General features: G+C 43.4%; 1 protein-coding gene across 2 annotated transcripts in view; it reads left to right on the forward strand.

Moving 5' to 3' along the window:
* The window catches only part of LOC126354919 (uncharacterized), a 514,129-nt gene that overhangs the window by 83,118 nt on the left and 413,498 nt on the right, over positions 1–17,513 (forward strand). The gene's annotated exons all lie outside the window — the stretch shown is intronic.

A 17,513-nucleotide genomic window follows, 5' to 3' on the forward strand; every position in this document is an offset into this window, starting at 1 on the left:
TATTGACGGTCGCAGCTACGCAGAGGAACACGTGCACACACACACACACACACACACACACACACACAAGCGCGCGGACCCGCCACGCACGCTAGCACGCACGCCATCATGCACGTCCGCTCCGCCCTGGCCGTCCCGCACGCACTCACGCGCGCACGCAAGCATGCGTGCACGCACCGCGCCGGGCACTCGTTTTGCTGTGGCCTGAAACGCGAGCATCGATCGTTGTTGCAGGGGGTGAGGGGTAATGGGGGGAGAGGGTGGTCCGCTGGAGCGCAAACTAGAGCTCTCAATTGTGATGTTCGTTCTTCATATAATTATTCTCAATAATCCAACCACATCAGAGACAGGCAACACTTAGCTCACTGCACGAGCGTAACCCGCTGCTTGTCAGCTGTATTTCGCTTGAGCTCTGTAGCATCTTGCCTGTCTTTCATTCCATCTGCATACCTAGCCGAATTTATTTTTTTTATTTGCGTAATGGATGTGAAGTACATTTTCAGGAATTCCAAAGTACGTTTTTGCGTACACCATCCTCGCACTTAGGATAGGTGGGCATTATATATCCCACTCAGATCATTTTCATTAATGGGTTTAATGCCAACATGCTGTATCTACCAATATTCATGTTGCATTTGTTGCCCAAATGTAATGTTTCGTCGGACTTAATGGCAGAAGTCAATGCAAGTTGGCATATTTTGTTTTTCGAACAGAATGTAACGTCCCGTTGACGGGTAGAGGTTCACCAGTAAATACGCGTTAGACGAACCAAGAGGCATCCTTATTGAGGCCCAATTAACTCACCGACTATCCAGATGTATCGTTTTCATGGGTGCATATAGTGATGCAACCATTTAGTCAGCACGAAGATATTGCGTACACTAGGGCAGTGGTAGTCAACTTGGTCCCTACCGCCCACTGATGGGCGTTCCAGCTTTCATGGTGGGCGGTAAGGGTTTAAAAAAAATTTCATTAGGTTTTCATAAAATTGTGACACAAAATATTTGATAAGTAATTATTATTATTATTATACGCTTTAACCATAACTGTGCTTTGTAAGGTTTATAACATAAAGTTAGTTCCCTACTTTATAAATCACAATTACTGTGGAACCCGTGGGCGGTTAGAAGATTTTACTGCAACACAGGAACAAAAGCGGACGGTGGGTGAAAAGGATGACTATCCTGCTCTGGGGATATAGCCATTGCCAAGTTCGTGCGCAATGCTGCAACTGCTCTGTATACGATTCTTTTCATCCTTAAAAAAAGCACGAGATTCCCCATTGCTCCACACCTCTTGCTGTTTGTTCATCACTGTGCTGTCTGCTATTCTATAAGCAGTGTCGTCTTTGTATGTATTTCATTCGCTGGCGGAGTGTGTGAAAATTTTGTTTGTATAGGTTGTAGCCTACTGCAGTGCGCTACGCCATTTTATGTACAAAATAAACGGGCGACAGGTATAAATTTTCGATAGTTTAATTATTGCCAGGAAAATGGTTAACTTATAGATAAATTTACTGCTATTGCAAGAATTTTCTTCCGTTAAGGCTCACTGGAAGGTACTTATTGCTTCTTTACTAAGAAAATTTTTTATTTATAACGGACACATTTCAACAAAAGTCCCAGTTTATATTGGTGATATGGGACGGGAGTGCTCGTGAAGTTTTAGTTACCGCCTCGAGGAAATTAAAATATGTAATTAATTTTTATTTGTTTCCAGTAGGCATGGATGTCTGTCGTCCTGGTACAGATCGAAATTCCCGTCCCAGAGTACGTAGCACGCCGCAGAGGAGCTCTCCAACTGATACCTACATCTACGCCAGTATTCCGCAATCCACCTTACGGCGCGTAGCGGAGGGTACCCCGTACCTCTACTAGGCGTTTCCTTTCCGGTTCCACTCACAAATAGAACGAGGAAAAAATATCTTGTCTTCATGGTCCTTACGCGCATTGTATGTTCGGGGCAAAAATATCGTTCTACAATCAACTTCAAATCCGGCTCTCTAAATGTTCTCAACAATATTCCTCGAAAGGAATGTAACCTTCCCTGCACAAATTCCCACTTCAGTTTCCGAAGCGTCTCCGTAACTCTTGCGTGTTGTTCGAATCTACCGGTAACAGATCTAGCAGCCTGCCTGTGAATTGCATTGTTGTCTGCCTTTATCTGACCTGTTACGGATCCCAAACTTCCGCAGCTCTTGGTCGTGCGGTAGCGTTCTCGCTTCCCGCGATCGGGTTCGATTCCCGGCGGGGTCAGGGATTTTCTCTGCCTCGTGATGACTGGGTGTTGTGTGATGTCCTTAGGTTAGTTAGGTTTAAGTAGTTCTAAGTTCTAGGGGACTGATGACCATAGATGTTAAGTCCCATGGTGCTCAGAGCCATTTGAACCATTTGATCCTAAACCCTCGAGCAGTACTCAAGAATAGACCGCACTAGGGTCCTACATGTGGCGCCTTTACAGATGAACCATATTTTACTAGAATTCTCTCAATAAGCCGAAGTCGATCATTCGTCTTTCCTACCACAATCCTCACATGTCCGTTGCATTTCATATCGCTTTGCATTGTTGCGCCCAGATATTTAAATGACGTGACTGTGTCAAGGAGGACGCTACTAATGCTGTAAATTACGAGTGTATTTGTCCTACTCATCCAGATTAACTTACAGTTTTCTACATTTAGAACTAAATGCCATTCATCAAAAGAATTAGGAATTTTGTCTAAGTCATCTTGTATCCTCTTACAGTCACCGAATTTCGACAACTTAACGTACACCACACAGCATCATCAGCAAACAACCGCAAATTGCCACCCGCCCTGTCCGCCAAATCATTTATATGTATAGAGAATAATAGTTGGCCTATAACACTTCCCCCTGTGCCCTTCTGACGATACCCTTTTCATTGATGAACACTCGCCGTCGAGGACAACATGTCTGGGAAACCTATTCCATATGCTCGTATCTTCGTTAACAGTCGGCAGTATAGCACCGTGTCAAATCTTTACATAAATCTAGAAATATGGATTCTGCCTGTTGACCTTCGTCCATACTTTGCAGTACACCACATGGCAAACTGAGTTTCGCAGGAGCGATGCTTTCTAAAACCACGCTGATTCGTGGACATAAGCTTCTAGGTCTCAAGAAAATTTATTATATTCGAAATGAGAATATGTTCAACGATCCTGCAGCAAATCTAAGTTAGGAATATTGGTCTGTATTTTTTCGGGTCCGTTCTTTTACCCTTCTTATACAGGGTGAATCACTATTACCACTCCGAAAGTATGATAGGAGCTGAAAAGTTTGTGGGACAAATGTTGCATGGGACAATGGGAGCCATAATATGACGTTGGTTTTTTTTTGCTAGGTGGGGTGGCTTCAGAGGTATGAAAGTCAACTTTTTTAAAAATGGGATGCTATACTCTGGTACTTATTTTCTGATAGCGGCTATCGAGACGAATCCAATGATGTGTAACAGTAAGGTCTTTGAAGGTCAACGAAGGTCACAAAGGTGGCATATACAGAAGGAGTTCGAAGTGATGACCATTGGTATCAATGCAGTGCTGCAATTTTCTTATCGTGGATTGAGTAGTATTCCTTATCACATCGGCACTTACCAAAGCACCATGCTGTGACAGTTCTCTCGCATATCTTCAGATGTAGCTGTAACATTTTTATAAACAATGTCTTTTACGAATCCCCACAAGAAAAAATCCAGAGATATCAAGACTGGCGAACGAGCCGCCCACGACACATCTCCTCCGCGTCCAATCCAACGATTTGGGAATTGTCCTGCGACTCATTTCTAGCCATCAGCGAAAAATGTGCAGACACCCATCCCGTTCATATCACATTCTGTTTCTTGTTCCTAAAGGTATTTTTTCCAAAAACAAATGTTTCTTGCAGGAATGTGGTGTACTTCCTACCATTAAGATTTCCTTCAATGAAATAGGGGCCTATAATTCTATCCTCCAGAATCCCACACCATACATTCACTGATCACGGTTTTTTGGTGTGCAACTTGCCACAGCCAACATGGATTTTCAGTTGCCAGTAATGCATGTTATGGAAATTGACATTTCCATGGTTCGTGCATGTAGCCTCGTCATTAAATAAAATCAATAAATGTGTCATTCCACTGAACCTGAAGTTGAGCCTATCGGCAGAATTCAGTGCAACGCATACAATCCGTACCAGTTAGTACTTGGTGGGGACTGATACAGTAAGGATGATATTTATGACGATGCAGCACATGAACAACGCTACTCTGGTTCATGCCAGATTCCCTTGAGATTTGACGCTAAGTAACAAGGATCTCGAACAATAGTGGCAAGAGTACCAATTTCCGTTTCCTCGTTGGACTCTTTCCTTTGTCGGATATGTTTCAGATGCGTTAAAGATCCAGTTGTTCTCAATGTATCATACACATCTTTAAATGTACGACGTGTAGGGTGAGTACGTTGAGGACATCTTTCAGCGCATAAGCCTCTAGCTCTCACTGAATTTCGTTGGCATTCTCCGTAAATGAGAAGCATATCGACTTGTTCTTCGAAGGAATACATCATTCACATTCGCTTGATTCGACGACACTAGTCGTACCGTTCCTGTCAGTGTCGTATTGCGAAACCGTCGAATTGTGTTTACATATTATGAAACGTCCCCTTAGAAAAATTATACATGACTGTGCTTAAACTGACACACAATATTTTTTTTGGCGCAACGGAATCTGACTTTCAATAATCCCTACAAAAGAATGGCCTTGACTAACGTTAACCTATACCTTTCACAAATCACTTACCTCACAAAAATCTTCGTTACTCGAACTACTGCAATACAGCGAGCGCCACTACTGCCAGCTAAATAAAGGCACTAACTACTGATAGGCATAGTTAGCAAATGAAAGATTTTGATAGAAAACAAACCATGTATTTACGTTCTGTCTCTGATGGACACACGTCCAGATCATCCGCACTCAGAACTCCGCCATTTCTCTCCCCACATCCACTACTGCTGGCGGCTCACCTCCAACTGCGCAACGCACGCGCTGTTAACAGCCAACTGCCCAACACTACAATAGCAAATTCCAACAATGCCACCCACCCACAAACTGCACACAGCACAGCCAGTGATTTCAATACAGAGCGCTACGTGGCGTTACCAATATAAAAACCTAAACAGCCTACTTACAATATCAATGGCACGTTGAATGGATACGCCGTATTCGGCGAATATTTACTATTTACACGATATACAAGAGAGAATTGTAAGAACATGGGCTTCGATATGCGCCAATGTGATAAGGAATATCACTCAATCCATGATAAGAAGATTGCAGCACTGCATTTATACCAATGGTCTTCACTTCGAACACCTTCTCTAAATTGGCGTTCATGCCACCTTTGTGACCTTCGTTGACCTTCAAAGACCGTACTGTTAACATCATTGGATTTGTCCCGATAGTCGCTATCAGAAAGTAAGTACCAAAGTATAGCATCCCACCAATAAAAACCAACAACAAAGTTGACCTTCATATCTCTGACGCGACCCCACCTAGCAACAGAAAACCAACGTCGTACTATGGCCCCCGTTGTCCCATGCAACGTTTATTGTCCCACAAACTTTTCAGCTACTATCATACTTTCGGAGTTATTCTAGGTGGCGAGAGTTAGTGACTCACCCTGGATACGCGAGTCACCTGCAAGTTTTTTCAGTCGTTTGGGACTTAACGCTGGGCGAGAGGTTCGCGATAAATGCAAGGATAATTTGGTTTTATTAGCAGTGAAAATGTTACAGCTGTGCTTGGCCGTTCCAGAGGGCTAAAGAGGTCATCTTAATTGACCTGACGGTGGCGCGACGATTTCAGTGTATCCGTGGACTGCAGACACCTACCTGCAAACAAATGTTGAATCGTCCTTTATGCTTCAATGCTGTCGTCAACATGTTTCCAAACTGATAAATGAAATCGCACTTTTGCTCATATCTCACCTAGGTTTCAGGGGATCTGCTATTCAGTACCTACAGTTTTCGCCTTGCCATCCCTATCACACCCATTACTTCCGCAAGGAGATGCAAACTCTATCATCACAGTATATGTACGACATACCAAGCTATTACGCACTCAAACCCACAAGACAGGGTCTCACTTAAATACAGAATAAGTCTGCAAGCGCCTTGTTGTGCATGTGACTGCTTAGTTTCTCACGGGAGGGTTTATGTATCACCTGCCAGTTACCAGAGCATATTAGTTTCCGAGTTTTCGGTGACTCAACAACAAACGTTAAAAATGTCAGTCAGATTCGTTACAGTTGAAATTCAAAACAAAAATATTTTTATGCTCTTTCTCTATAAGATGGATTTCACGATTATATAGAGATGGCTGGCACTCGAATTAAAAATTAGAGTTGCTTACATTCTGTTGTTATCATAACTGTCTTCTGGTTAGAATTTGTCGCCGTCTCGTAGTTCTGAATTTCTGCACCTGAAATGGATTTGTGTTTCGACCGTGGCGGTGCGGACCTATCGGCCTTCATCACTGCTACGGTTGTGAGTAATGCTCGAAATAGAATCCTTAAAAATAATATGAAACTTTAATTATAAACAGGAAGAGTTCCTTCCGTAACACTCTCAGAATTTTGTTCCATCAAAAGACAATAAGTTCGTATGTACTAGATTTCTTTAGCATAGAAAACAAGGCAAATGTTAACTTCTCCAGCTAAGGCATAATGTGTAACACAAATGAACGTTCTACAAGCCGCTGGATCACTCGCAGTATTGTAAAGCTGCGGGCATTTGCTCTGGACTATCGCGCTGCTCCAGTCTGGGACGAAGATGCATGGAACGTGCATAAACGCCCACGCAGGTATTTCATCTAGTGGAGTTACTGTGATAGCCACCCCACCTTTAAGACACGCGATATCCCTCGGTACACTCGTTTCATGCAAAAGTAATTAACAAAACCGCGGACAATTGCACTTTCCCAAATATTTAATCTTTATATAGCTTTAAGTTAGTGATCACCATTCGTTGGCCATGTAGACGGAGGGTTGGTTACACGTGACTCTTGCGGAGAGATATTGAACACCACAACAGACAACAGTACTACGACCTAGCTTTGATACGTGTTACGAAAAATGTTACTCTCTTCAGTATCATGAAATGTCTTCAGTTTAATGGGAAAAGAAGTCTTATCTCTTGCGAGTAAAATGAAAATGGAAAAATCTAAACATCACTGTCTGATTACGGATATTTTCTTGTCCATTAATAATCAGCTGTTCCACACAGAGGCAGGTAGGAAGCTGGAGACGTGTTAAAGCTGTAAACAGTTCATAATGCTTGGCTAGTAGGTCACAGGCCACGATTCTGTGTTGAAATCCGCCAATACTAGGTAAAACATCCTTATGCCAAATGACATGACGCTTAAAATACCCAGCTCACTGTTCCCGCGAAGTTCGTTAATTACTGTCTCCACTCACAGTAGCATCTTCGTAGTTGAGGAAAACAGTACTGTTCCTGACTTCAGATGTTGTTTAATGGACATATTTTTTTTAGAAAACAAGGGCTGAACTATTTAGTCATAGTTTATTGACCCTTCCCCATCACTTGAGATAGGAGGTTCGACAATTCACAAAATTTTACCGTTTGTGTTACACTGTCGGCTACGATGGTTGACAGGTCTCCAGCGAAGCTACGTACTGACCTTATGTCAGCATATGAAACACATGTAGTTTAAAATGTGCTTTTCCATGTGACTCACATATAGGTGTATCATTCCGCCGGAGCAATAAACAGAGTGTCAACGAACAATGCCTTATACTTGACCTGGTTTTCTTACTTACTTCGATTCAGTTGCTCCAATGCTAAGTAGCGTGTGGGACAACAACTTACCTCCATCAAACTCGATCAGCTGCCAAGTATTTAGCTTCCTCCCATTTTATGTTCATGCTCTGAAGATTCTTAGTAAATGTTCGTTTCTAAGTGTTACGAGCCCTTCCTCAGTTTCTTTGTCTATCCGTTGGTTACAACAACAGTGTGATGTGGGGATTCTGCCATCTTTCATAAAAAAATTCACCCTTCTTTCAGCAACGATTTGGTGCAGGCTGCGTAGACCACTTCTTCTCAGCACTTCATCTGAAACATGGTTGTGATAACTGGTTTTCAAAATTCACCTCAAGCTTCATTGGTGAAAACCAATGAGCATGTGTGCTGATTTTACTGATATTTCCCAGTTCTCACATGCGTATGTGGCCATCGGTGGGATGACAGAGGAGTATAGCCTGTGCTTTGTGGACACACCGGCTGGTTATAATTAAACTTTCCGTATTTAACACGTTATAACAAGGAAATTAATTACCGTACGAGGACCAGACTTGGTAGCATTAGTATCAAGGACACGGGAAAGAGAAATAATGCAGAATCAGTTCAGCTGAAACACTTTTAATGTGCTGCTATGGTACCATTACTTCTACAAAAGGGACACAATATGGCGCCCGTCAGTTTCCAGTAGAGCCTGAAAGTGCAGGATTGCATTCTGCACAGCAGAAAGATGCATATCCGTAGGTATTCTGGCTACCTCTCTTGATATGCTGTGCTTCAGGTGAGCACATGTGTGAATGTTCCCCCGGTAAACCCTATCCTTCAGGTAGCCCCATATCCAGAAATCATAGGGAGTGAGATCAGGTGATTGTGCTGGCCAAGCATTTGGAAACGATCGGCTGATAATTCGATCGTTTCCAAATGTGTTCCGGAGAAACAGGTGAATTTCACGAGCATCGTGGGGCCCTATTTTGCATGAAAACTATTGAGTTCAATGCATCTCTCTCCTGTGGGGCGGGTATGACATGATGGCGAAGCATATCGCAGTAATGGTGGCCATTTACACTGCACGTCTTTAGTCCTTGAGCGCTAGCCTGTTCAAAAAAGAATGGACCAATGATTAATGTAGCCATGAAGCCACACTATACAGTGACACGTTCACTACACAGAGGAACGTTATGTACAGTGACTGGAGGTGAAGATCCCCACTCTCGGCGGTTCTGTGTGTTCACCCCACCCGTCAGAGAAAAATTAGCTTCGTCCATCCATAGGATGGTCCAGGGTCAAGTCTCGTCAACTTCAGACCTTACGTGAAAGTGGAGAGCGAAGTCAACATATCGTTGTGCGAGCTGTGGAAAATTTGTGGTAAGATCTTATGGGACCAAACTGCTGAGGTCATCGACTAAGCTTACACACTACTTAACCTAACTTACGCTAAGGACAATACACACCCATGCCCGAGGGAGGACTCGAACTCCCGACGGGAGGAGCCGCGCGAACCGCGACAAGACACCTCAAACCACGCAGCTGCCCCGCGCTGCGCAAGATGTGGTGCGGATCTGGTATGGATGTCATTTGAGAATGTTTCGAAGCACCTTCCTTATAGTGGACCATGGGATTTTCAACTGTCGTGACACAGCAAGCGCGCTGCTTGACGATCGGGAATTGTGCGCAGCGTTGTCTGTCGTAGCAACAGCGATTTCATCAACCACCTGTGGTGCAACCGGTCGTCGGCCTCTTCCCGGAGCGACGCCCAGTCCTCCAGTTGATTCGAACTTTTTCATCATGCTTCGCATATCAGGTGGAGAAAGAGGATCCTTTCGTAGTCATTGCAGCCGGTGATATTCTGGAAGTGCAGCTGCGCATTACTGTTGTTTTGATAACAAAGGTTCACCAGTAATGCCCTGCTTCTTCTGTCCAAGCTCTTGTTGACACGTCACCAAGTGCTCTGTGACTGGTCAGGTGTGTAGAGTAGACTATGAATCACGATGACTGAACACGGAACCTGGTGGCCATAGATGGAACTGGACGGTGGCGCTGTGATGCATGGAAATCAAGCACCCTATACTCTGAGCATTAATGCTACCAAGTTTAGCACTCGGACGGTAATTAGTTTCCGTGTTATAAGGTGTTAAATAGGGAAAGTTTAGGTACTTAGAGAATCTAATTGCCATACGGATCGCATTCGTTGGAAGGCAGCCGAAGCTTTCCCGATTCTGTTGCTGATGTGTACATCATATCTCCGATATTACAGATAAGGCTGCCGACATATCTGGATGTCAGTCAACATCCTGTAGTACCTTTAGTTGTAAAATTTGTGGTGTTTCTGTCAGAAGAACGATGTCATCAGCAAAATCCAGATCCTTAAGTGTTGTGATTGCTGCACGCATCTTTGCTTCTGTAATATCACGTTTCTCCCATTAGCTCTTGCATTTCTGTCTAATTTTCCAAGTTTTAGCCCATCGATTAGTTTGTTCATGTCTTATGGGAAGAAGTTTGCCATTTTATTTTTTATGTGGACGTTTAAAAAACTATGGGCTACAATAAGTTCTCGAACGATAAGTTATAATGTCCTTTTGTCATTTCAAGAGGCAGTATTTGGGACTTCTCTGTCTTTCCGCTCAAACCACTATTTTTTTTTCTTTTGTTGGTTCTCCAACTGATTATGACTCGAAGTTCTAACTCGGAATATTTTCGTCTAGCTATCTTCTTAAGCCTTAGCTTGTTCCCACTGTTACTTTATCATTCTTTTTTATCTATAAGATGCCAAATTCAGTCTTCAATACATCGCTCTTTCTGTGTTCCTCTCCGTCATCCAACTGTCTCTACAGCTTATGTACTCGCTGAATCCTAGAACTTAAACCATTGCGTTTCATCGTCATCAGGTAGATCTTAAAGTGATTGCAATCATTTTTAAGGCTGATTATTAATGCATTTTGTTGCTTAAGTTGTCGGCGTTGCTGCAAATTGACCTTTACTTTCAAGTCCGTTCGGACCAAGAAATGGTCCGACCCAATATTCAGCGCGATAGGTTAGGGTATCTCGCTAACGTGACTTCAGTGGGATGTTTATACAAACGGAGTAAATTTCATTTACAATATTTCCATCAGGCGTACGCTGTTGCTTCTAAAGTATCATTTTATGTTGAAAGAAACTGATGCAATACAGATTCCACGAACGCCACGGAATGATCTGAGCCGGCCGTTGTGACCGAGCGGTTCTAGGCGCTTCATTCCGGAACCGCGCAGCTGCTACGGTCGCAGGTTCGAATCCTGCCTGGGCATGGATGTGTGTGATGTCCTTAGGTTAGTTAGGTTTAAGTAGTTCTAAGTCTAGTGGACTGATGACAGATGTTACGTCCCATAGTGCTTAGAGCCATTTGAACCATTTTATTTGAATGATCTGAAACGTGAACATTACTTCCTTATAAACACATTGCATGATCTAAAACCCGCTCATCGTTGCGTACGACTCTCTTTTATCGATTGGCTTCGCGCACGCATTTGTTTCATAGAATCACGTTCAGTGCACGGTAGAACTAATTCAATTCCCGGAAACCGGTTGAGCTCGCTTAACATGCTGAAATGGCACTCTTCAATTTCAACGTAACACTCTGTCGTTTCACGTTTCCATTTCGCTTCACCGCTCTTTGATTGCCTGCGTTTGGTCGAACACAACATTCTCAGTCACACGGTCACACGGTAGAGAACGCCCATAGGCCTACTCGTACGTGATTCTACAAAAAATGTATATGCAACACAGAATAAGAATAATATGTAACGTTATCAGCAAAAATCTCAAAAAGTTCTTGGCCCATTTACTTCAGATTTTCACACGAATGTACGGACTGGTATAAGCTACGTACACTCCTGGAAATTGAAATAAGAACACCGTGAATTCATTGTCCCAGGAAGCGGAAACTTTATTGACACATTCCTGGGGTCAGATACATCACATGATCACACTGACAGAACCACAGGCACATAGACACAGGCAACAGATCATGCACAATGTCGGCACTAGTACAGTGTATATCCACCTTTGCCAGCAATGCAGGCTGCTATTCTCCCATGGAGACGATCGTAGAGATGCTGGATGTAGTCCTGTGGAGCGGCTTGCCATGCCATTTCCACCTGGCGCCTCAGTTGGACCAGCGTTCGTGCTGGACGTGCAGACCGCGTGAGACGACGCTTCATCCAGTCCCAAACATGCTCAATGGGGGACAGATCCGGAGATCTTCTTGGCCAGGGTAGTTGACTTACACCTTCTAGAGCACGTTGGGTGGCACGGGATACATGCGGACGTGCATTGTCCTGTTGGAACAGCAAGTTCCCTTGCCGGTCTAGGAATGGTAGAACGATGGGTTCGATGACGGTTTGGATGTACCGTGCACTATTCAGTGTCCCCTCGACGATCACCAGAGGTGTTCGGCCAGTGTAGGAGATCGCTCCCCACACCATGATGCCAGGTGTTGGCCCTGTGTGCCTCGGTCGTATGCAGTCCTGATTGTGGCGCTCACCTGCACGGCGCCACACACGCATACAACCATCATTGGCACCAAGGCAGAAGCGACTCTCATCGCTGAAGACGACACGTCTCCATTCGTCCCTCCATACACGCCTGTCGCGACACCACTGGAGGCGGGCTGCACGATGTTGGGGCGTGAGCGGAAGACGGCCTAACGGTGTGAGGGGGCCGTAGCCCAGCTTCATGGAGACGGTTGCGAATGGTCCTCGCCGATACCCCAGGAGCAACAGTGTCTCTAATTTGCTGGGAAGTGGCGGTGCGGTCCCCTACGGCACTGCGTAGGATCCTACGGTCTTGGCGTGCATCCGTGCGTCGCTGCGGTCCGGTCCCAGGTCGACGGGCACGCGCACCTTCCGCCGACCACTGGCGACAACATCGATGTACTGTGGAGACCTCACGCCCCACGTGTTGAGCAATTCGGCGGTACGTCCACCCGGCCTCCCGCATGCCCACTATACGCCCTCGCTCAAAGTCCGTCAACTGCACATACGGTTCACGTCCACGATGTCGCGGCATGCTACCAGTGTTAAAGACTGCGATGGAGCTCCGTATGCCACGGCAAACTGGCTGACACTGACGGCGGCGGTGCACAAATGCTGCGCAGCTAGCGCCATTCGACGGCCAACACCGCGGTTCCTGGTGTATCCGCTGTGCCCTGCGTGTGATCATTACTTGTACAGCCTTCTCGCAGTGTCCGGAGCAAGTATGGTGGGTCTGACACACCGGTGTCAATGTGTTCTTTTTTCCATTTCCAGGAGTGTATTTCTAACATATGTGGTACATAAATATATATCTAATACATAGAGGGGAAACGCTGTTATTAAATATCTCGAAAAGTTCTTGACCGGTATTTTTCTCATTTTTACACCATACTTCAACAAACTTTCGGACGGACATAGACGACATACTTTTATAGATACATGGCAAATAAAAATATATGTAGTAAGTAAAGGGGAAACGATGTTAGCAAAAGTCTCGAAAAGTTCTCGACCAATTTAATTCAAATGTTAACATTATTCTCTAACACACGCTCGGGTGGACATAGGCTACATATTTCTTTAATATATGTGGTATGCAAATTTATACATAGTATATAAAGGGGAAACTTTGTTAGAAAAAAGCTCAAAAAGTTATTGACCGATTTACTTCAGTTTTTACACGATGCTCTATTAAACATTCAGATGGACGTAAGCTATGCAATTTTTTAAATAATGTATAGAATTTCCATCAAAGCCGACAGGAAGAAATACAATGCTGTTCTGTGAAAATGTATGGTTCCTTTTCTTTTTCTTAGTCAGTGTTAACTTAGATATTTCGGCATTTAAATCATTAGACAAATTGTTTCTTCTCCATATATTCTATTTGATTATATATAATTTTAGACAAAAATTGTATACAAAACAGTGTGCTGTTCTGTTCTCTTCCTGGCAACCAGTTTTAAGAGGAAAGACAAATGCTGTATTTATGGCTTATCGATTTATTACTAGAATATTACTATAGAATCTGAATCGGGCGAAACTTTGCAATCCTGCATACTGAGATATTAATTTAATGAGAAACACTGTCATCGAAGTTACTGTCCTCAAAGATCCAGCAGCTGGAGAGGTCCCTCCTGTATCCCTAATATTAATGATTTCACCCAGTTCATCCACTCATTTAAAGTGACTTCATTTCCCAGTCGAGGTGTCGATTACAGTAACAATAGACCAATAAAAAAGACTCAAGGTTTGAGAGGGTGGGGAGAGGATATGGACAGAGAATGAGGGGGGGGGGGAATGGACGGAGAGGGGGGAAGGAGGAGATGAAGTGAGAAGGGGGATGAGGAGAGAGATTGGGGGAAATGAGGAGATGGGAATTGAGAGGCGAAAGGAGGAGGAGATGGACAAAGAGAGGGAGGAGAGAAGGAGGTGCGCAAAGAGAAGGAAGAGATGGAGATAAGGATGTACATACAATTCCCTATTTAGCAATTGCGAGCTTTGCCGGGTTCGCTAATAGTTCATATTAACACACGGTGTACTATCAAAAATCATGAAGAGTACTTTCTCTAGCGTTACTGAAGATATTTTTGCTGTATAATATATAGGTAAAGTCACTCTGAATAAGGTCAGCTCTTAGGTTTCTTGCGCAACGCCTTGTGTGAACAGTAAACACAGTTTTTTCTCACTGCATGTAAAAGGTTATAATTATGTGATTCATACTATTACTGAATTTTGGCTTTCTCGAGCCGTGCTAAGTGTATGCATATGCAAACAACTGAAAAGTGATTTATAATCAGTTCAGCCATACTGATTCAGACTTGCAGCACCGTAATCGTATGAAAGAGCAATTTGAGTACGTGTTAAACGCCTCTAGGTAATCGAATGATTTTTTTTTCCCAACCACTCATCGCTGCGGAAGAAGATCTCTGCAGTGTTTTACGCTGTTAACCGAAATAAATAATGTATTACAATGACATTGTTTGAATTCTTCACTGGTTAATTGTCATAACCTTAATCTCGGCCAAGAAAGGAAATACATAAATAGTGCAGTCTGTTCGTCAGTCACTAACAGAAAGTAGAAAAGTGTTCTCTTCTGTTTCGTCAATAGAATTCACATTATGGGCGCTAGTTGTGAGATTACGTACCGAATGACCAGACACTCTTTCTGGATTTTTAAAAATTTGTATTTCATTATACATCTACATCTACATGATTACTCTGCATTTAAGTGCTTGGCAGAGGGTTCATCGAACCACAATCATACTATCTCTCTACAATTCCACTCCAGAACAGCGCGCGTGGAAAACGAACACCTAAAACTTTCTGTTCGAGCTCTGTAAGCCGTCTCTTTAGTGGACTTGTTGCATCTTCTAAGTGTCCTGCCAATGAAACGCAACCTTTGGCTCGCCTTCCCCACAATATTATCTATGTGGTCTTTCCAGATGAAGTTGTTTGTAATTTTAACACCCAGGTACTTAGTTGAATTGACAGCCTTGAGAATTGTACTATTTATCGAGTAATCGAATTCCAACGGATTTATTATGGAACTCATGTGGATCACCTTACACTTTTCGTTATTTAACGTGAACTGCCACTTGCCACACCATACAGCAATCTTTTCTAAATCGCTTTGCAACTGATACTGGTCTTCGGATGATCTTACTACACGGTAAATTACAGCATCATCTGCGAACAACCGAAGAGAACTGCTCAGATTGTCACCCAGGTCACTTATATAGATCAAGGACAGCAGAGGTCCCAGGACGCTTCCCTGGGGAACACCTGATATCACTTCAGTTTTACTCGATGATTTGCCGTCTATTACTACGAACTGCGACCTTCCTGACAGGAAATCACGAATCCAGTCGCACAACTGAGACGATACCCCATAGGCCCGCAGCTTGATTAGAAGTCGCTTGTGAGGAACGGTGTCAAAAGCTTTCCGGAAATCTAGAAATACGGAATCAACTTGAGATCCCCTGTCGATAGCGACCATTATTTCGTGCGAATAAAGAGCTAGCTGCCTTGCACAAGAACGATGTTTTCTGAAACCATGCTGATTACGTAGCAATAGATCGTTCCCTTCGAGATGATTCATAATGTTTGAATACAGTATATGCTACAAAACCGTACTGCAAACCGACGTCAGTGATATTGGTTTAGTGAATAAATGCCATTCTATAAATCTATATAAATGGACGCTGATTTCCGGGTGGCTACAAGATTTCCCGATTGACAGAGTTTTCGATGTGGCACAGGATATCTACGTCTACATCCATACTCAACAAATAACTAAAACGTACAAGCGATTCAGACTAATCCATTCGCAGACCGTATATGGAAGGAATAAATGACTCCTAGCATCATTACGCACGTACCGAGCGAGTTAGCGCAGAAGCCGGGAGGAGTGGGCTCAGAACCCCACTCAGCCCTCCTGACTTAAGTTTTTTTCGCTTTCCTAAAAGTTTTCAGGCAAATACCTGTCCTTCAAAATATCACAGCTACCTCATTATTTCATAAGCGTGCAAGTGATGTCTCTAGTGGCCTTGATATACACAACATGCTCTTCTTCATGATGTTACGACATTTCTGTGAACTTTATTATTAGTCAGACATATTTGAGACCACCTGCGTTGCTACATCTTGTACACGCTTCATCCTCCGATGTTATCCAAAACTTTATAGCATAAGCCTTAGTAACATTGTATGCATGTGATGTACCTAGGAATTTTGACTTGCAGCTGTTTGTGTGCCACAGGTTAGTAGATGTCACTGCATGACCTCGAAATCAAAGGCTACTACTTACTTATCTTTCACTCATGGAAGTACTTGTTAATGTAAAAAATGGCGAGTTACTCCATGGTTGTGATTACACGTTAATCTGTAGATCCCCGTTTAAATGGATGGGTAAGTCAGTTCAGAGGTCGGGTGTTGACTAGGACGTACTCCATAAAATAGGATCACGCCTAACTTAATTGGAATCCATTGAATACCGGTGGCGTATAGCGGCCGTCGAATATTCAGATGTAAAGAAAGCAGCATCCGTAACTTATTGTAGATCTAGATTTCGACTATAACAGTCACCACAGGTATATTAAAAGAAGTTTCATATAAGCCTAACCATGTATTTACGAGACAAAAACTCAACCGACGCCGTTTCTGGTCACCCGTTTATGCTCTGACATGGTTATGCCTGTATGACTCTTCTGGTAAAGCACCGATGATGACTATAGTATAATCGAAATCTAGATCTGCAATAAATTACGGATTCTTCGCTGACAGCTGTCCTTGTTTACATTTGAAGGATCATGCCTATTTAACACTGTGGCGTGCCAACCAACATTTGAAAATCAAATGGTTTTAAACACTATGGGACTTAACATCTGAAGTCATCAGTCCCCTAGACTTAGAACTACTTAAACCTTACTAACCTAAGGACATCACATACAGCCATGCCCGAGGCAGGATTCGAACCTGCGACCGTAGCAGCAGCGTGGTTCTGGACTGAAGCGCCTAGAACCGTTCGGCCCCAGCGGCCGGCCAACCAACATTCGGGTTGATAGCAGCTTCACCTTTCACTTATTGGCAATATTTCACTTAACGAAGTATGACAGTATTTAATATTTAAATGATTAACCAATACTGTTGTCTATGTAATTCCAGTCAGTAAAAAATGACCTATAAAGTTTAATAAAAGAAA

Source organism: Schistocerca gregaria, chromosome 1 (assembly GCF_023897955.1).
Source record: "Schistocerca gregaria isolate iqSchGreg1 chromosome 1, iqSchGreg1.2, whole genome shotgun sequence".
Taxonomy (NCBI): Eukaryota; Metazoa; Arthropoda; class Insecta; order Orthoptera; family Acrididae; genus Schistocerca; species Schistocerca gregaria.